Source organism: Sciurus vulgaris (genome assembly GCF_902686455.1).
Source record: "Sciurus vulgaris genome assembly, chromosome: 3".
Classification (NCBI taxonomy): domain Eukaryota; kingdom Metazoa; phylum Chordata; class Mammalia; order Rodentia; family Sciuridae; genus Sciurus; species Sciurus vulgaris.
In genome coordinates, this window is record NC_136463.1 from 177,305,720 (window position 1) to 177,328,284 (window position 22,565).

The 22,565-nt window shown below is 40.5% G+C and overlaps 1 long non-coding RNA gene across 1 annotated transcript; it reads right to left on the reverse strand.

The window, feature by feature from the left end:
* Positions 1-1,063: 1,063 nt before the first annotated feature.
* Positions 1,064-4,444, reverse strand: LOC306655987. Its single transcript, XR_013762382.1, has 3 exons — positions 4,197-4,444; positions 3,260-3,322; positions 1,064-1,265 (listed from the first exon to the last, which is right to left on the reverse strand). It is a non-coding gene; the product is annotated as an uncharacterized lncRNA (long non-coding RNA).
* Between the last annotated feature and the right edge of the window lie 18,121 nt (positions 4,445-22,565).

Consider the following 22,565-nt stretch of genomic DNA (forward strand, 5'->3'; position numbering starts at 1 on the left):
ACATTCATTATGATTTTCCACAAGACAGTGTGGAAAAATGACTTTGTAACTCTTGTTAAAAACATGTCTTTAACAGCTATGTTCTTGTAAAGATGAAACGGGTTTAATGGTAGGACCTTTGATGGAAACTTGTTTGCCTCTGAACTAAAATGGCAAGTTTGTAAAGAGAGATTGCGATAGTACAGAAGGAAAACACTTGTGCGGAGCTCCAGAGACAGCACCTGGGATTCAGAAAAGTAACTTCTGGTTTGTGGTTTTTGGGGATATTCATTTGGTTTTGGGTGGTTCCGCCAGTTATTTCATGCATTAGGTGAAGTGCACTGCCGCTTGCCACCGACCAGCGGGACAAACGACAAGTGCTCTTCCGAAGTTCATGAAGCAGCTTCTGCTTTATTCGGATAACACCCTCAATATATAAGCAGTCTCATGCATAAGCAATTGTAACCAGATATGTCCATCCAATCCTGTTAAAGGTCAAGCCATCACGAGCTCAAGTATATATGTAAAGTATATCTGTCCACGCGCTAGGCGGCTGAACTGATTATCATACAGCCAATGGTAAACGCTGCCTGTTTTTCTCAAGGCGCATTCAGCACGCCCTTTGGCTCTCTGCCAGTTGCCATCTTTGGATGCATGTGGCCTAACGTAAACCTGGGACCCGGGTCTCGCCTACCACATTTCCCCCTTTCTGTTTATAAAAGAGACCGTGCCTGTCTTAGGTTGTCCACGGCAGAGCAACATCCTTACCCGTCATTGGACAATGAGGCTCTAGCCCTCATTTCCTGTCTTAGGTTGGTATGAGCTCCCCATGAATCTTACCCGTCTTTGACTACCGGCCCAGCATATTTAACCAGACTTGGGGGGATGGGCCAGCATCAATTGCGACAAGAGCTTGGCGAATAATGGCTGTTTCTCTGCGCCGATGTATACGCATTTTGTATAAACACTATATGCACAGGATAGATACAACACACAAAACACCTCCCCTGGACAAAACCCAAACCATTCTTTTCCCCATTGAACAGTGGACTGAAGAAATGTGGCCAATTGTAAAAATAGGATATAGAATAGAGGAGTTGGTAAGGGGTATAGGATAGGGCCACGTCTTTACTATCCCCCATAGTTCACGCGAGTCTTCTCCATTAACTTGGTGAGAAATCGCCAACACCAACAGCGGGAGAAGCCTCCTCATCTTCTTCCTGTTTTGGGGTCTCTGTTGAGACCTCGACCAATCTCTCCGGCACCCAAATTGGCAATTGTGCGTCCTGTGGGAAAACACGAACAGACCCTCGGGTCCAGATTAACACCGGATCCAGGCCTTTCCATTGTCCCGATAGAATGTCCTTCCAGAGCACTTGAGGTAGATGCTTTTTATTAGGCTCTGAATGACGGTCTGCAGCCAATCGGCCTCAGAATCGAGATTTAAAAATTTAAGATGAACAAGGCAACAGATAATTTGTCTTTTGGGGATCTGTATGATGCCCCTATTCCCCGTTTTTGTTTATAAAGCATGTTTTTAAGCGTTAAATGGGTGTGCTCAACAATGCTTTGTCCAGTAGGATTATAGGGAATTCCTGTGACATGTTGAATACCAATGGAGGAACAAAATTGTTTAAAGGCCTGGGATGTATATCCAGGACCATTATTGGTTTTAATTTGTTTGGGAACCCCCAGGATGGAGAAAGAGTGTAAACAGTGTGTTATTACATCTTTGTTTTTTTCTCCAGTATGAGCAGAGGCCATAATAAATCCTGAAAAGGTATCAATAGACACATGAATGAATTATCCAAATTCTGAATAATGAGTTACATCCATTTGCCAAATATGATTGGGCTGAAGCCCTTTTGGATTTACTCCTAACGAGGGGTTAGGAATAAGTGTAGCACATTTAGCACAAGACTTGACTATGTCCCGAGCTGTTACCTTAGTAATTTTATAGTGTGTACGTAGAGTGGAAGCATTTACGTGAAATTTGGAATGAAAAGTTTTTGCATTTTCAAGCGTATTAAAGATGTGTGGGTCTCTGGTGGCCATGTCTGTTAAATCATTGTGTAAACTTAGAGGACCTGGAAGGCCAGTATGAGCCCGAACATGCCCAATAAAAAAAAGGATCTTTTCTGTCCCAGATAAGTTTTTGTAAGCATTGTAAATATTTAGTAATAGTGGAGGTGAGGGAAATCAGACCAGTTAATTCTAAATTTTGAACAGCATTAACAATGTATTTGCTATCAGAGAATAGGTTAAAAGGCTCATGTGAGTTTTGAATACTTCTATAGCTACTAATAGTTCTGTTTGTTGTGCAGATAGAGTATTAAACAGCAATGGTTCTGTAACATTATCTATAGTAATAGCACCCGTACCATTTTTTGATCCATCAGTAAATATAAGGGTAGCTCCTATAATAGGTCCTTTTCAGGTGACTTTAGGGAAAATTATAGGATGTTAACTCCAAATTTGGAGAAGAGGATCAGATGGCAAATGATTGTCAAATACAGCAGAAGTACTAGTAAAGACTACAGCCCATGAATTTGAATTATTAATAAGATATTGTATCTGATCAGTAGTATATGGAGTAGTGATTGTTGAGGGATGTGATCCAAAGGTGGAAAGGGATACTTTTAATGCCCTAAAGATTAATTCTGCCACAGATTCAGTAAACAAGGATAAGACCTTGTTAGGGGCATAATTCATGTGAACCCATAGAATAGGACCCTTTTGCCAAAACACTCCTGTGGTTAACTTATTTGTGGCCAAGACAATGAATGATAAAGGCTTAACTAGATCAATACGATCAAGTTGAACCTTTTCCATAGCTGTTTCAGCAAGCTTGAGAGCGGTTCAAGCCTTAGGGGTAAGCACCTGCTTAGAAAGGGGGTCAGAATCACCTTTAAGAATATCAAACAGAGGGCCCAAACTTGAGGTGGGTAAATGAAGGTAAGGTCTAATCCAATTAATATCACCCAAAAGTTTTTGAAAATCATTTAAAGTTCTAAATTTGTCCACTGAATGGTAATTTTTATGGGTTTAACCATAGTTGCATTTATGATAGATCCCAGGAAGTTTTTGGTTTCTATCATTTGTACTTTATCCATGGCAATCTGTAAGCCCCATCTTTCCAGTGACTTTAGTAAGGAATTATAACATTGCTCTAAAACAGGTTTTTCCTTATGAGCTAGCAAAATATTATCCATATGATGATAGAGTAAAAGTTGAGGGTTAATTTGTTGATAAACACCAGGGTGGAAATTAATCTGATTACCTTGCCCTTCATATGGTCCTTGGCCTGTCAGCATGTTTAGATTCCATTGAGGATTGCCTGCAACTGCATTACGTCGGGCAGTATCAGAACATAACTCCTGGTTAGCCACCTTCCCCATGAGATATTGTCCCCCAGATAAACATGCTTTTGCTAAATTACCCCAATCAGTTGGAGTAAGATTTTGACTTGCAGCATTCTCTAATAAAGAAATGGTAAATGCAGCTTGTACTCCATAGGACATAACTGCCTCTTTTAATTATTTTACTAATTTTATATCTAATATTTGATGATATCTCTGATAGTTTTGATCTTCAAATACTGGGAATATTGGGAACACTGATCGAGATTCTACATCAGCCCACTGTCTGGGGGCCGCCCCTGTGCAGCCGGTACATGCGCCCCTACAACTTGGAAAAGAGTGGTGACCTGGATTATACGCTGGAGGGCGTGGTGCGGTAGGAGTTAAACACCACTGAGAGAACTTCTTTTCTAGCTCTGTCTCAGATAGCTCCTGTTCTTCAGAGTCACATCCCTGTTCTGAGTCTGAACATCTACTTTCTCTTTCAGAAGCTCGACTTGATTGTTCTTCTTTTACAGTTTCTAATATTTTTTCTCCTTCTCTTAACCGTTCTTGAAATTTTGGTTTTTTGGAAGTCAGACAGAAATGAACTAATGTCCATATTGCCACAACAACAACAAACAGAAACCAAACAAGAAAAGGTAACACAAATAACACCTTACGCATATTCGTTTACTACAGGATGTCCTTTGCTGTCTCTTGGGACAGCCTTTCATTATATTCCCTCACTAGGGGAATCTTCCATTACGTTCCCTCTCTAGGGTAACCTTCTGTTAAAACCTTAAGGCAACCGTTTCCTCAAATAGGGAAACCTGCTAGTTGACTATGCTAGTGAAAATTTTCTTCTTTATTACTTACCTGAGTGCTCACCAATTCCCTGTACGGGCCACCACTTACCACTTGCCACCGACCAGCGGGACAAACAAGTGCTCTTCTGAAGTTCATGAAACAGCTTCCACTTTATTCGGATAACACCCTCAATATATAAGCAGTCTAATGCATAAGCAATTGTAACCAGATATGTCCATCCAATCCTGTTAAAGGTCAAGCCATCACGAGCTCAAGCATACATGTAAGATATATCTGTCCACACGCTAGGCGGCTGAACTAATTATCATACAGCCAATGGTAAACACTTCCTGTTTTTCTCAAGGTGCATTCAGCACACCCTTTGGCTCTCTGCCAGTCGCCATCTTAGATTCATGTGGCGTAACCCTGGACCCCGGGTCTCGCCCACCACATCGCCCCAGTTGTGATTATTTAACACAGTGTGGATCTTATACAGAGGACACTTTAAAAGGCAGCCTGCTTTCTCCTACCCTATGACTACAAACATGTTGGACTACTTCCCAAATGAGGCCAAGGAGATCCCCTGGTAACTGGTCTAGCAAAAAGGATTCTCCTTCTGTAGTAACTCCTGATTCTTTTCATTGGTCCCCATTGATTCTGATAAAGTACAGGTAACCTCAATATCAGTCACTAAGACACCCACACTATCAATTCTCTGACCAAAACCAACTTGAGTCTTTTTCACTCCTCCAGGTTAATGCTAAGGAAATTCAGATCTTGATGATCTCAAATGGGGTAGGTAGAGGAGTAGAATTAAGGCATGAAGAGCTGACAGGAGATACTGGCTGGCCACAGGCAGGCTCATTTATAGCCTCTTACAGGAAGACAGCAATCCTCTGGGAACCAGAGCATAACATGTGCCCATGTGCAGCAAGTCGAAACCTCTGAGGAATGATGAGATTGACCTCATGCATTAAAATAACAATCATATATATATATATATATATATATATATATGTATGTATATAAAATCATTAGTTCTGGATAGTGTTAAAATCACTAGGTCTTAATAGTAATCAAAATAGCAAAGGATTATATAAGTTAATGCTAAGGCAATTGTCTTCTAAAATTATAAAATTGATTTTGGCAAAAAGATTAAAAGAGAGGAATTATATGATGAACACACAAAGCAAGGAGAACCCAGGGGTACCTAAAACTATGATAAAAACCTTCCCAATCTATCCCCACATATCCCAAGCTAAAATAGCTCCGGGGGTTCTATTCTTGCACCATTCAAGTAACTTATTTCCATTGGCCATCAGCAAACATGTTCAGGGGTTTTGCAATAGCCTAAAACATGTGTCCACTCAGAATCAAGAACTCCCTGGTCACTTCCAGTCAGGCCCACAAAATGGAAAGACTGCTGAGATGGTCATAATTTGCATGGTCCTAAGGCTTACTTCTTCTGAGCTTCTCCAAAGAAGTGGCTATGATTTTGTACTTAACAACCTCCCTATCTTCCACGTCTAGCACAGACGTGTCATCAGATAATGTTAATTTTTGCTAATGCATTAATCATTTCCATTCAGTCATTCTAATAAAGCTCCTTTTGAAATATTAAATACTTATAATCCCCCAATATATCTGAAGGAGGCTGGAGATACTAACCAGGGGGCATTTTGCTGAGTGCTCTAATAAGTTAGGGAGTCCAATCTCCTCTATATAAAGGAGTGAAGGATTTGGAGAGTTTGAGAAGCATCTGAGAGCAGAAGGTTGTATTTAGAGGGAGATGGGAGCTTTATGGAAGGAAGAACGAAAAACAGCAAGAGAAATATGGGAGAAGAAAGGTCCATATAGGAAACTTTCTGTTCTAAATCATTCAGCTTTGCATTGGGCAACCAGCATCTTCTACATAATTCATTCGACAAATAATCTTTGAAAATCAACTCTTTAGGGGACACTGAGCTAGATGAGCCCAGAGTTGAATCTGATGTTCATCTTGCCTTTAAAAGAACTCTGCCCCATCAGGAGGGTGAGACCTAGGCTCCGGAAAACGTAGTGCAGTGGGGAAAGTGATAGACGGTGTACGATGGGAGAGTAAAACAGATGGCCCAGGAGAAAGGGACTAAGACAAAACACAGGCAGGGGTTAGGACTTCAGATGAATCTGAAAAGAGACAAACATCTCTGAAAATCAGTGGGTCAGATGTTTCCTAAAAGCAAGCTGTGATCTACAACTCAGAATCCTACTGTGCTGGCGGTTACTGCAGTAAAGAACGTTACTTTGCAAGGGATAAACAGTCCCAAAATTCCCTGACATGTTATCATCTGTAAAAAACGGAAAAGTAAGTAACCAATTGTTGCTGCACTATTCATGATTTTGTTTCATTTCCACTGTTTTAAAAACAGACAAGATCTATATGCTCTCTCAAACAGCCAGAGTCAGTGTGACCCATCTCACTTATTCTCTGTATAATTTTGATTGGTGCACTATCATTACACATAACACTGGTATTCATGTTACCATATTTGTAAACACACATAATTTGATCAATCACATTCCACAGTAGCTTTTCTTGTACTAATTAAAAAGTTACTTACTTTCTTTTTTTTAATTTTTTTAAAATTTTTACAGACTGCATTTTGATTCATTGTACACAAATGGGGTACATCTTTTCGTTTCTATGGTTGTGCATAATGTAGATTCATATACCATTTGTGTAATCATACATGTACATAGGGTAATGATGTCTGTTTCCTTCCACCAGTTTTCATACCACCCCTCATTTCCCTGAACGTAATCTAAAGTTCCTGCATTATTCTCTCACCCCACTACCCACCCAGACCCATTATGTGTCATCATCCACTTATCAGGGAAAACATTTGGCCTTTTTTTTTTTTTTTGTAATTGGCTCAAGGTCACCAAAATACCATATCTCCTCTTTCCAAAACCATGGTATCATGCCCTTCCAGAGAAGGGGCCAATGCAGGGAACAGAGTCTTGTAGTAGCATAAGCTGGTAACTTTGCCCCAAAGATATAAAGAACAATAATTCTTCTAAGAATGATTTTAGAAATCTATTCTATGACATGAATTATAAAGTAGCAAAAAGAATTAGATGCCACGTGATAAACAAACTCCTATTTAAAAGCAAACCCTACTGGAAGAGGAAACAGATTTAAACGTGTGATCATGTGTGTGTATGATCCTAGACCAATGGCCTATAAGGTGGATGTCATTCAGATTCCCCTCTCACAGCCTCATCCAGCGCTGAAGTCCCTGTTCAGCCCTGAGCCCCAACCACCAGTACATCCAAACACAAGCAAAACCCAGTGTTGAATATTAATGAATTTACTGTAGGAGGAGCTCCTGAATTTTCACACATTCCCTTATTCGAACTGCCGGGATTTCAGCAGAACCCTGCCACCATCTGTCATGATACCAAATACAACTGATCAGTAGTAACTAAATGATTGAAGAATTTGTCCAATTATTTTTTTCTGGGCTTCTCACACACGGCAAGGGTCAAGCCAAGTCAATGTTAGTTTGCTATCACAGCTAGCTTTCTATTGTTCTAACAGCCGCTACACTCTTGATAATTATATATTCCCTAATGTGGTTAGGTCTAATCTATTTTGTATTTATCAGGCATGCATTCTGAACTGTAATTAAAGACATGTAAGGTCATTCAGAATTGTTGATAAATTCAAACTGTATTGAGTCCTGACTTCCTCCTCCCCCACAAAAAATTATCACACACAATGTACTCACACACACACACACACACACACACACACATTATAATTACTAATTTGGTCATGCTCAATAAAATAAACAAATTGAGTCAATAAAATTTAAGCCCCTTATTCCTCTGGATGTGACCTAGAGGCAGACGGTACAAGGAAGGAAGTGACCAATCATGAGACTTACCCCCCTGAGGCCTGGTACGAGGTCCCAGTTAACTGGATTCCATTTGGCTTCATGCCATGGCCCTCACCCTGGACACTTCTGGCTTCCACCATCCTGAGATCGCTGAGAACACTGCTCTTGGTATAACAGAGGTCCTCTCTGAGGAACTCCTGGAGATTTGTTTCCCATTCCCAGTTCCAAGGATAGAGGTGTTTCTCATCAGTTACAGGTCAGTTCTCAATCCTATGAATGATGTGAATTGTGGAATTGATCACGGTTCCCTTTTTCCTATTTACTGCTATGAAACCCAATCCTAGAGGAGTGCATGGCCCACACCTTCCAGAAACAGCCTTAGGGTCACCAGGAGCACAAGGATCGAGTCACTCAGGACAGCTCACGTGCTACCCTTATTCATGGATCATGTAGCCTGAAGCAAGCAACATACATAATAACCCATGGTTCACGTTACTTTTTCTTTATGATTTCTTCATCTATGTATATTGTCTTATGTGCAATTTAAAAATCTTTCTTCAATCTGAAGGGCATAATTTGGGTGAGTCTAAAACTATAGAAAACCTAGTGCTGATAAAATATGCCCATAAATCTATTTGCTGTATTCTGAGAGTTGTCAGAGAGAACAGGGGTCTATCACTGTAATGGTGGCAGGGTTGCACACCTCTACAAGTGTCTAGCTGAGGAGAGAGAGAGCATACTGCAAGGATTAAACATCACAAGTCCACATATTACATTTTCCTATAATTTATCACTTCGGTTTTTAATCTTTTTTTTATGGTTTCATTTCTACTTTTTATATTTTTTATTGTTTGTTCTATTTAGTTGTACGTGACAGCAGAACACATTTTGATTCATTGTATGCAAATGGAGTATAACTTTTCACTTCTCTGGTTGTACGTGATGTAGACTCACACCATTTGTGTAATCATACATGTACATAGGGTAGTGATGTCTGTCTCATTCCACCATCTTTCATACCCTCTGCCCCTCCCATTCCCTCATTTCCCTCTACACAATCCAAAGTTCTTCCATTCTTCTCTTACACCCCACTCACTCGCCATTATGTATCAGCATCCACTTATCAGAGAAAACATTTGGCCTTTGGATTTTGGGGATTGGCTTATCTCAGCATGATATTCTCCAACTTCCAACTTCCATTTACCTGCACATGCCATAATTTTATTCTTCTTTATGGCTAAATAATATTAAATTGTGACTATATACCAGTTTCTTTATCCATCCATCTGTTGAAGGGCATCTAGGTTGGTTCCACAATCTAGCTATTGTGAATTGAGCTGCTATAAACATTGATGTGGCCACGTCACTGTAGTATGTTGATTTTAAGTCCCTTGGATATAGGCTAAGGAGTGGGATAACTAGGTCAAATGGTGGTTCCATTCTACATTTTTCCTAAGGAATCTCCATACTGCCTTCCAGAGAGGTGTCAGCAATTTGCAGTTCCACCAACATTGTATGAGAGTACCTTAAAAAAGAATTTAAAACAATGGAATCTCATGAAAATAGAAGAGAGACAGAAAGTATGAAGAAGGAGATCAAGAGGGAGGGAGGAGGGGAGGACATGGGGAAGTACTGGGGAACAAAACCTACCAAATTATGCTTTGTCCATGTATGAATATACCACAGTGAATTCCAGTTATATGTATATTCTTATATATGCATATGCATAGTTATAATGCACCAATTAAAATGATAATAATAATATAAGGGAGATCAGAAGAGTAGAGCTAGTGAATCAGAAGGAGGGAGAAAGGGAGGAAATGGGAAGATACTAGAGAATGAGATTGATCAAATTATGTTATGTGTAAGTTTGAATATCACATAATGAATCCCACCACTAGGTGTAATTTTAATGCACACATAAAAATAAAATTTAAATAGATGAAAGTAATTTGCACAAAAAAGTAATCAACAAAATTAAAAGAGAATCCACAGAATGGGTGAAAATATTTTGAAATCATACCCCTGATAAAAATGTCATTTCCAAACACCTAAGGAACTCACACAACTCAATAGCAAAATATTAAGAATAACTCACTTAAAAGTCAGCAAAGGAAATAAATAGAAATATTTTCAAAGAAGACATGAACGGCAAACAGGTATATGAAAAGAGGTTCAACATCTCTAATTACCAAAGACATGCAAATCAAAACCACACTATCACCTCACAACTTTTAGATGGCTCTTATCAAATAGACAAGAGATAACAAGTATTTAGTAAGGATGCAGAGAAACAGGAACCCATAACTCCTATGAGAAGGAACTGTAAATTAGCATAACTACTCTGGGAGACAATATGGAGCTTCCTCAATGAATAAAAGCTGAAACTACCATATGATCTAGCAATCTCACTTCTAGGTTATTAAAGGAAATAAATCATTATTTTTTTAAAAGATGTATACACCATGTTCATTATAGCAACATTCTCAATAACCAAAATATGGGATCAAACTAAGGGTCCATCAATGGACAAATAGATAAATTGTAACATATCATATGCATTTTTTGGCAGTGCTGGGACGGCACCCAGGACCTCACACATGCTAGGCAAGCATTCTACCACTGAGCTACATGTCTAGCCCAGTGATTATACATATATGAACCTGGGGGACATTACACTAAATGAAGTAAATCAGACTCAGAAAAACAAATACTCTATGATGTCAACTGTGTAGAATCTAAAAACATTGAATTTATAGAAGCAGAGAGTAGCACAGTGGTTGACAGAGCCTAGGGGGATGAAGAAACAGGAAGATGCTGGTCGAAACAAACTTTCATTTAGAACAAGAGCAAGTTCTGGGGATCAAAGGTATAGCATGTGTGGTGGTGGATGTGTTAACTAATTTGTGTTCATCATCGCCTGATGTATACATCAAATTAACATATTGCACATCTTGAGTATATGCAGTCTTTATTTGTCAATTAAATATTTTAAGATAAAAAAAAAAAAACTGAAGTAAGGAAATGCAGGAAAAAACAAACATGTGGACTTCTATATTTAGCCCTGACATGACCTAATGCAACCATAGAAGTTGTTACTAACATCCTTAGAAGAAATAAACTGAACAAACATAAAATTCACACTTTTTTCAGACCCATCCTAAAACTAAGGATTCAGAGCAAATGATTACCTCAACCTCTGGAGGGACAAGTAATCCAGAAAGTCAAAGCTGCTTGCTGGAGCAGAAGACCCTGAGCCACAAAGCTGCAGGATCACTCAGATGACAGTTTGACCGATTGCTGGAGGCTAAATGTGAACCAACAGGAGAATGAGAAATTCCCAGGGACTCCAGACCTGGGGACTCCAGACCTGGCCACACTGCGGTGGCTTTTACCTCCAGGAGCCACTCCAGTTACAGCAAAGTTTCTAGAATGATCTCTAGCAAGAGGAGGGGAAAATCAATCACCCAGAGAGTTCTCAACAAAAAAATGCCTTCTTGCCCAGGGAAAAAGAATTTAGCAGAACCTTCATTCAAAGGACATCTCTCCATCAGAGCCCACCCCTAGCTTTTCTATGTCACCTGACGGGCGAGAGGGAAGCATCAGTAAACCACCTGGGAAATAACGGCCCAGACACACAAGAATGAGGTTCAGTTCTGAGATTGTAAAACCTTCCCACTATGATCCCCACACCTAACCACCACACTAACAAGGCCCTGGCATAATAACACTACTAGACTCAAACTCCGCCTGAGGAGGAGTACTCAGGGAAGCTCAAAGTCAAGATCAGCAAGAAATAATAGAAACTTGAATTTATTTAAAATATTATTTACATTAACCCCCAAATAAATGGAATACTTAGGTATATATCTAGCAATATATATATGTACACAATTTATATGAGGAAAACTATAAAAATGATTAAAGACATAAATGAAAGAAAAATAATTGGAGAGGTACTTATGGATCACAAGACTTGGTATTAAAAAGATGTAATTTCTCCTCAGTTTGAGCTACAGATTCAATGTAATCCCAATCAAACTTCCAATGGGCAGTTTTATATTTATTTTGAAAACTGATTCCAAAGTATTTTTGAGAAAGCAAGAACTTAAAGCAGCTAAATCATGACTACAGAAGAACAAAGTTGAAGGACCCATAGTGCCAATTTCAAGAATTATGATAAAGCTCCAATAATCAAGACCGTGTGATAATAGCAAAGGACCAGCATGTAGATCAATGCAACAGGAGAGGAAATGCAGAATTCGCCCACACAAATGCAGTCAACTGATTTTTGAGAGAGAAATAAAGATAAATCAGTGGGAGAAGGATAATCTTTTCAGCAAATCGTGGTGAAATATTGAGGGAAGTTCTACTAAATGCCTACCCTCAAAACTACCAGGTCCTCAAAAACAATGATGACTACATGCCATGTGGTATCCTGGATGGGACCCTCTATCAGGTAGAGGAATGTGGATGAAAACTAAGGAAATCTGAATGGGACATGGATTTTAGTTAGTAATATGTGTTAATATTTGTTCACAAATTATAACAAATGTACTATACTGATGTAAATTGTTAATAATAAGAGAAAGTGATGGGGTTTATATGGGAATTTTTTGTATTGTCTTGTTAATTTTTCTGTAAATTTAAAGTTGTTCTAAAAGAAAAAGTTTGTCAAATATTAGTAACATATGCTCTAATAATCAATAAAACTCACTACTAAGGGGACAAGGAGGTAGCTCAATGGAGGAGAATTCATCTGTCTAGCATATCCAAGGTCCTGAGATTGATCCCAGAACAAAATCACTGTTAACATTTTGACATATGCATGTGACCCACTGATATATAAAAATATATTTATCTTTTCCACTAAATCTTTCTACACATACAACTTCATACTCATTTTCACATTTCAGTACATCATAAACATCCTTAATTTCAATAATTATAGTTATTAATTATCATCCCATTATACCATAATTAATCACACTACTCTGACATTTCTCTTGCTCCCAATTGTTTGCTAAACCACTCTAATTTATTTGTACCTTTTTGAGCATGTCACAATGAACTCTTCAGAAACATTTCTAGACATGAAATTATGAGCTCAAAGTCTGCAATCCTCTTTTTCGGGATGAAATTATTCCACTGTTCACATGCTCATATTACATTTATCAGAAATACTGCCGTAATACGATGGACAAAATAAAAATACTTTTAAAATAAGTATTTTAAAATAAGAAATTTATTATTTTAAAATAAGAAATTTATAAACAAAGTACTCTTTAAGAAGTTTGTGTGTAATACTAAGAAGAAAGTCGTTGAACATACCAATGTTAATTGTCATCTGTAAATAGGGTACACATGTGACCAGCATCATACATAAGAAAATAGAAGGAAGAATTGAGGAAGAGGAAAACACTGTGAAAACACCATGCAAGAGATTTCGACCTACAGTGATGTGCAACACAGAGGTTTCATTGAACAAGGTGAGCGACGGAACAGTTTAGGGAAATCACTGCTCCTATTCTTTTCAACAGTTACAAAACAGTAGCTGGGATATGTCACATTTCTTTTCTGTTGTTTCCATGATGATGAATGAATAGCCAAAAACCAAAGTTCTGATGATCATTCATTTCTCGCTCCAATGCTTCTTTTTAGTATTCCTTACATTTTATATTATGATTTAAGTGCACACATACTCATTCCCAAGATAGCCATATTTGAGAGGTGTGCACGTGGCAAAGACAAGATTTTTTACACGTGTTGGTGTGTACAGGTAGATGATGCTACCACGAATCCATCAGCATCTCCTTTCTTATTTAGAGCATCTATTACTTCCAAGGCGCACACACACCGTGCTTGGTGGTCAATGCCATTCATGGGGCAGGCGCTTATAAGCTGGTCTGCCTTGGCTCAATCATTTAACAATTGTGCTACTTAGCCCTGTATTTTCAAGGTACTTAGCCTTCCTATACCTCAGTTGTCCCCCTATAAATGAGGACATTTATAGTACCTGCTCTGGGGAGTTGTTGTGAAGCTTCATAATTGTAATACAGCTGGCTTCAAACTTAATGATTCAACTTAGTGATGGCAGGATAGCAATATGCATTTAGCAAAAACTGGGCTTCAAATTTTGATCTTTACCTAGAAGTGTGCAGTAAGATCCTCTCTCATGATGCTGGACAGTGGTAGGAAGACATGGTCCCCAGTCAGCCACACAAGTACCAGGGTAAGTAACCAATACTGCATGGTATTCTGTGTGGCTAAGCTGTGATGTTTGGTAGGTTAGGTGTAGGAAAAGCATTTGGAATTTAACAATATTTTCAATTTACAATGAATTTGTTGGGAAGGAGCCCAATTGTAAGTCAAAGAGAATCTATATATAACATAGGATGTTGCTTAACATAATATATAATGCATCACATATAACAATATACATATATATAACATAAATGATTTTACTTATTTACATGAAGATGTGGATATTAGAAGAGTACCCAGCACACAGTAATCATTGAACTTGTGTTTACCATTATTAAACTCCCAGAAAAATCCTGCAAGTACTCTTATTTCTGTTTTATAGAAGAAGAATCTGAGGTTCCAAGAATCTCCATGGTTTCCCTCAGAGCTCACAGCTGGTAAAGAACTCAGTGAGGTCTGAAAACAGAAATGTCTGAAACAAACAAACAAAAGATTGCCTTCCTTTGAATCACCACACTTACTATCAATAATGACTCATGTTGTAATAGTATAGAAATGCATTTCACAGGCTTATTATCGGTTAAAAAGAAAGTGATTTTGTCATAAATATTTTCACCAAAATAAAGCTTAGTAAGAATCTGTTGCAGCGTCATTGAGAGTTTAAGTATGAGTGTTTAAGTAATCCAAAGAAATGTGAAATTGGGAAAATTCTGTACTGGTGATAGAAACCAGGGAAAAGTTCTAACCAGGAGCTAAAAGCCTCAGAATTTCTTTAACATTCTGCACAGACAAGTTGAAAACAATGGGATGATTAGCCAACACCAGCATACCCCACGTTACAGAACAGCGCCCCCAAGCCAAAGGAAGTAAACCCAACTGAGCACACAACCCGCAGGAAGAAAGGCTGAGGGTGAGGCGGTCTGTGGCCTGCTACCGAGGAGGAGATGGTGGCAACCCAGAGCTGGCGGGTCCAGGAGAAGCAGCTCCTCAAAAATGCCATGCGACCAGCTGCAGATTCACCCTGAACGGATTTGTTAGCCTGAAAGCGGAAGCGGTACCACCATGTTTCCTAAGGACAAGAGCAATGGCAGAGGACAGAAGAATTGCCTTTTAACTGCCTCTGGAAGAAACAGCCAGAAAACAAAAGAAGTCCTTTGACAGAGTGGCAAGTTGTGCCACCGCGTCCACTGCCTCCCTCTCAGAGTGCACTCCACTAGCTGGTGAAGAGTTATTATAGAATGAAAGTGCTTCTCTCCCACTCCTCTGCTCTGAAAGGCCCAGGGAGGGACCAAGACGGACCTGTTAGAACTCGCCAGAATTCTCTGTGCTGGGCAGCCCTGGACCCATGAGGATACACAGCAGAAAAATAATGACTTCAACTCAAAAGAAACAGCAATCCAAGATATCAGCCAAATATTTCTCAACTTCACCATGAATCAAATTTTCTACAGTGAAAGGATATGGATTTGGAGGAAAGTTAAGAAGACTGTCATAGCTGAAGGTCTGCATTCGTTGACCTCTAAGAAACAGCCACTTGAGATCTGGAAGGAATCCTAGGTCCAGGCTTAAATCGGCAAGGAGGACAGTGAAGTCTCCATGGGAATCACACGCAGCCCTAACCTTCCGAAGCCGAAATGTGTGTCAGTGAGATTAGCAGCATGTGAGAATCAAGAACAAATATAGCAACAGATACGTGAAAAATGTCCAACACTTCTAGCAATTAGAGAAATGCAAATTAAAACTACACTAAGTTTCCATCCGTCAGAATGGCAATTATAAAGAATACAGGTAATGATAAATGTTGGTGAGGATGTGGGGAGAAAGGCACACTCATACATTGCTGGTGGGACTGCAAATTGGTGGAACCACTCTAGAAAGCAGTATGGGGATTCCTCAGAAAACTTGGAATGGAACTGCCATTTGACCCAGTTATCCCACTCCTTGGTCTATACCCAAAGGACTTAAAATCAATATGTTACAGTGATTTAAGTGACATAGCCACATCAATGTTTATAGCAGTTCAATTCACAATAGCCAAGCTACAGAACCAACCTAGGTATCCTATAGGGGATGAATGGATAAAGAAAATGTGGTATATATACATGATGGAATATTACTTAGCCATAAAGAAGAATGAAATCATGGCATTTCCTAGTAAATGTATAAAATTAGAGAATATCATGCTAAGTGAAATAAGCCAGTCCCAATAAACAAAAGACCAAATAGTCTCTCTGATATGTTGATGCTAACCCACAACAAGGGAGGCTGGGGAGGAGAGGAATAGAAGTCCTCTGGATTAGACAAAGGGGAACAAAGGGAGGGGAGGGAAGAAAGGAATAGGAAGGATGGTAGAAGTATTCGGACATAACTTTCCTAACCTTGTATTTGAATACATGACCAGGGTAACTCCACATCATGTACAACCACAAGAATAGGGTCCTAATGAAAACAAATTATACACCATGTATGTATCATGTACCAAAGTACATTCTAATCCCATGTATAACTAAAAAGATCAAATAAAATAAAAATTTAAGGAAGAATAATTATGGAAAATCAAAGAGGCAAAATTTAGAGACATGGAAAATATATATCAGAACTAAGACACCTATGTGTCAGCAACTTCAGGAGAACAGAGGAGAAAGCAGCAACAGTCAGAACAGTGTAAGAAAATTCCCGAACTGAATGCAGGTTGGAGGGTGTAGGTCAAAAGGACTCTAAGTGCCAGGTTGCAGGGGATAAAGCTATTAATTTTTCTTATATGTGTGGAGGTTAATTTTGTGTCAGCTTAACTGAGCTAAGCATTGCCTTGATATCTGGTAAAACATTATTTCTGAATGTGTCTGCGAGGGCGTTTCTGGAAGAGACTAGTATTCAGGTTGATAGGTTAGGTAAAGCAGATGACCCTCGCCACAGCGGGGGCAGCATCCAACTCGGCTTGAAGAACAGAAATGTGGGGGAGGTATGAGCTCCCTGCTCCCTTCCTGAGCTGGGACATCCATCTCCTGTCCTCACACACCAGCTATTGGTCCTCAGGCCTTTGGATTCTGAACTTAGGACCAATAGGTCCCCAGAGTTCGCAGGCCTTTGAACTTGGCCTGAGGAACTCTACCAGCCTTCCTAGTTCTCCAGTCTGACAAAGGCAGAGGGCGGTCCTTCTGGGCCTCTGTAATTGCACGAGGCAATTTCCATGATAAATCTTTCTCTGTGTATCTGTATTTATATCTACATCGATATCTATCTTCCATTGGTTCTGATTCTCTGGAGAACTAATATATCTGTACTTCAAAGATAAAGGAAACAAATATATAATATGTAGGCAGAAAATCAAAGTGGTTGTCTACAAAGATAAAGAATTAGCTCTATATTAAAATTCTTTTCATAACACAAAGTGACAGGAGGCAATGAAGCCATAGTCACAGAGTTTTGATGAAAAAAAAAAGACTATGAAATGAGAAAAGTGTAGGAAGTTTGGGGGAAAGAGAAATAGAAAGACCTCAAACGATGAAAATCTCAGAAGGTATTTCAACTAAATACATTTTCTGAGGAAAGTAAAATCTAATTATCCAAATGAAATAAAATACAAATGCCAAACCCTGGTCATTGTGTTCATTCACTAGAACTAGGGCCACACCAAAGGACCCCAGACTGGAATGGCTTCAACAGCAGACGCGTGTTCTCTCAGTTCTGGAAGCGGAAAGTCTGCGGTCAGGGGTCTGCAGGGTGGGCGTCTCTTGAAGTCTGCTTTTGGTTTATGGATGGTTTTCTGTGGGTCCTCATATGGTTTTCCATCTGTGTGGCTTATATACTTTAATCCTCTTATAATTTCTTAAGTGGCTATATTGAAGTATAATTAATGTGCAAAAACCGCACTCAATGTATCCAATTTGATGAGTTGGGACAAGTGTATACATCCATTTATCCATTACCACAATCGCATTTCCTTGTGTTCTTTCGTTCTTGCTTTTGTTTTGTGATAAGAACACTTAACATGAGATTCGCTCTTCTAAGCACACCAGTTATATCGTGTTAGGACCCACCTGATGACCTCATTTAACATAATTTCCCCTTAAAAGACCCTGTCTCTAAACACAGTCCCACTCTGAGGTATTGCGGATTAGGACTTTGATATATAAATATCAATTTGCCAAAGCAGACATGTGCAACTAACCATAGAAAAAACAATGTTAACTGACAATCCGGCCATGTAAATGCCAAAATTTGGCTCAGAAATTAATAATGATGTAAAAAACTATCAAGTTATCTAAATATTTTTTAATAAAAAACAAAGGGCTTTACTAGTGTTTGTTTTGTTTTTAGACTTTCAAGTTCCAAATAATTCTTAACATAAAACAATCAAGATCACAGAATTAAGAGGAAATCTGTCATCTCTGTTCTTTAAACAGCTTAAGTCTAAACCCTGCCAAGAATGCTAGAGTGAACCAAAGACTGTGCTTCCCTCCTGGGTTGACGGGTGACAGGATTTGCCAGTCTTAAGCCTCAGTACTGACCATTCAGAGACAGGGTCTTGCTGGCTGTGGGGATGGTTTAAGAATGGCTGGATAGTCCAGTCTAGGCTGATCAAGCTTCTCAGGAAAACCCTTGCTGTAATTTTTTTTAAAGTATTCTCTCCTGAGATCCAAGATGTTTAGATAAACCAAATCCTGGAAGAAGATGTCCATGGCCAAGACCAGCTCTATAATTTGTGGGGTCCAGTGAAAAATAAAAACTCGGAGGAATTTCAAGACACTGACGATTATGGAATGAATTGTGGGCTTCCCCTGCCCCCGCACCTCCTCCTACAAATCCTATGTTGAATCCTTACCCCTCAGTACCTTAACATGTGGTCTTATTTGGAAATAGGTTCGCTGCAGATGTAATTAGTTAAGTTGCAATGAGGTCACTAGGGTGGGCCCTAATTCATTGTGACTTATGTCCTTATAAAAAGGGGAAATATGAACACAGAGACACAGAACACCACAGGAACATGAAGGCAAGGATCAAAGCGATACAAGGACAATCCAAGGAATGCCAAAGATTGCCAGCAAACTGTCAGAGGGTGGAGGAAGGCATGGAAGAGATCCCCCCAAAGACACGGCCTCTGAAGGAACCAACTCTGCTCCATCTGGACAAGAGCTCGGTTCCAGCTTCCAGAACTATCAGACAACTGATTTACATTGCTTAAGTGTCCCAGCTCTAGCAAAGCCATACAATGACAACAGAGAACTAACCATGCACTGGACCCCTCTCCATGTGGCTCGGTGCCAGTGCACAGGTCACACACTCATGAGAGGTCAGCCCTGCCTGCCCCTGTCCATGCCACCAGGTGCAGAGAAATAGCAGACCTGCAAGAGAGGCAGCAGGAGAAGAAAGGGAAGCCTAGAAGCCAGGGTTTAAGACTTAAACTTTGTGTTATTTTGGGTTTCAGCAAGGGACTTGCCAAGGCGCCATTAGACCTACAATGAAGTATTAGGGAAAATGAAGGATAGTGGGGCAAGCAAACAGGGAGCCAGAGAAGGCAGAAAGGTTTCATGTGCATTGCTGACCTAACCTCTTGAAAGCAGTAAGAGAACAGAAAAGAATTGGGTTGGAGGGGAGACTCAGAGCGCAGAGGTCAGAGCAAGTCTTGGTCACACCAACGAAGATTCTCCAGAGCAAAGAAATCAGAAGAACCCCACAGAAATAACCCAGCTCACATACCCCCGCCATGCTCAGAAACTGACTAGGAGCGGTCAGGACAGAGCATGCCCACCACTGAATACCATGGTGATGGAGAATTTCTGCCAACTACATTGGATCCATCTGATCATCTTCGAGGGAGATCCAGCACCCACACGTCATGCACACCCACCTTTCAGATTCAGGGAACACCTCACCCACAGTTCCTCTGGCCTCTCTTACTGAGGATTAGCCTGAAGGAAGACGTTAGTGGGATAAACTGAAACCCCCATCTCTGCTTCTAGACTTGGGGTCGTACCTTGTTCTCCTTCTCTTCCACTTCCACTATCTAGTTATCTAGTTAAAATTTTCCTCATCTGCTGTGAACACCTCGGTAGTTCTCGATGGCTCACCTGGTGATGGACCCAAACCTTCACTCTCTGGGGGTTTGAGCCCTTGATCATCACATCATTCTCAGTCTGAGGTTGCTGAAAAAATCCGTTCATGGTTTCAGTGGAAGAAAGGGGCACCAGCAGGTGCACAAAGGAATTACCTAAGTCCATCTGTATGTCTCTCCTGTGGAAAAGCAGCCTGATCTCCTCCTGGTCAGTCATGAAGACAACTCATCAGCTTACCTGCTGGTCCCAGGTATCACAAAGTCCCAGGTGTCCTGAGAGAAGCCATAGCTTATAGTTCAAGAAACGTGATTGTGTACGCTAACAAGGGTAAATGCCCTATGAAAACCAGAACTTCCAACCTTGCAGATCTCAGTGTTATGGAGATGGGAGGTAAAAATGATCACACCGGGATCAATGGCAAATGGGGCTACGTCTGCTTCTACTCCTTGGTCTGTGGACCCATGTGTACATCTTGGGGCCACGGGACCACAAAAAAGTCTCTGATTTAGTACATGGGCAGAATCCTGGAAGGTAGCAACATAGCATCTCATCATGCAAAGAACTAAAACCACGATGGCATTTTTTGGGGTATCGGGTGGGTAACCAGGGATTGAACTCAGGGGCACTCAACCGGTGAGCCACATCCCCAGCCTTATTTTTTGTATTTTTAAATTTAAAGACAGGGTCTCACTGAGTTGCTTAGCACCTCACTTTTGCTGAGACTGGCTTTGAACTCTCAATCCTCCTGCCTCAGCCTCCAGAGGCCCTGGGATTATAGGTGTGTGCCACCAGGCCCAACAACCATGATGGCATTTTGAGTCTGCCTTCAGCAGGTCATTCTAATTGCAATCGGACTGCCTCTTTCAGGTTGGGATGTGGGGTTATTATTGAACCCCTAGTCATAAGCCCTCTCCCACATCCTATTGGCAGGGATGTGGGTGTCTTGGTTGGATTCCATGCTATGTGCAATCCCATGTCTCTTTTGAGAAGAGGGGTGTTGGCTGAGAGTCCGTGGGTGAGAAAGGCAAATCGTAATAGGTAGTGGTCCCTGTGAGGATTAGTCACTGGCCCTGCAGAATAGAAGAGGCCCAGTGAGCTGGGGTACAGCTCAGTGGTGAAGCACTTGCTTAGTATGCATGAGGCCCTGGGTTCATTTCTCAACCCCCACACCAAAAAGAAAACAGTTGGTTCCCAAAACCACAGGGGTCGGGTGGGAGAAGAGGACCAATGTAGTCAGCTTGTTACCAAACAGCCAACCTGGAGAAAAAGTGTCGTATAGGGTACTCAGCTTGGTCTCCAGCAGGTTGCTAGCATGTTGACCATCAGAGGCAGCTGAAGACAGATTGTCTCTGGGAGGGAGTCCTTGTATAGCCTCCATCCCAACCACTTAGTTCATGCACCCACTCTGCCAGTTCTGGGTAGCCAGTGACGGTTAGTTAATGTGAACTGGCCAACTTATTTCACTTGTTTTTGTTTTGTCTTTCAGTTGCATTGAGCTTTACGATAATGTTAAAAAAAATTTTAAAAACCTTTCACACTTGATACCCACTCCCAAATCTCCATCCCTATACCACTTCTCTGGACCTTCTTGGCTCCAGTTTTCCAGTCCTCTTCCTGACAGGCCCCTGATCACATTTAGCAACTTCTCAACTTTGGCTCCTTCTCCTTCTACTCACAGTAGATCACAGCTTCCCGTCTGGAAAGAGTTTTCCTCTCTGTGAACTCTCCAGGTGACCCCTGGCTCTAGCAGATTTTCATATTTAACTTGCACCAATCTGCCAAGCTCACCATCTGTAAATCAGATTTGGTCTTCTTCTCACTTCTTCAGATGAGCACACAGCGACTTCCCCCTATGGTGTGGACGTGGATGCAGGCTGGAGGGCAGGTGCTAGGGAAACTGTATTAAGGGAGGCAGGACCTTGTCTACCTGCTCATGCTGCTTATGCACCCCCTCTGGTCCTGTCCTGCTCAGATACTGTCATAACCTATCATCTTATAATGGATTACAACTTTGCCTCTTGTTTTGGCAGGGATCAAACCCAGGGCCTCATGCATACTAGGTAAACCCTCTACCACTGAGCTGTTCTCTCAGTACAACACCCCTCGGATCGTACGACTTGGTGACCCAGCAGGATCTTGCTAATAATAGGTAGTTATAAGTACATGGTCACTTGGAACCCATAGTGAAGTGTTCTGCCTCTTCCAGTGTCCAAAAATATGCAAAAACATATTCTCAAGGTATGCAATTCTCACTGCAAATAATAAATACTTGCTCCCAAAGTTCAGGGGCTTGTGCC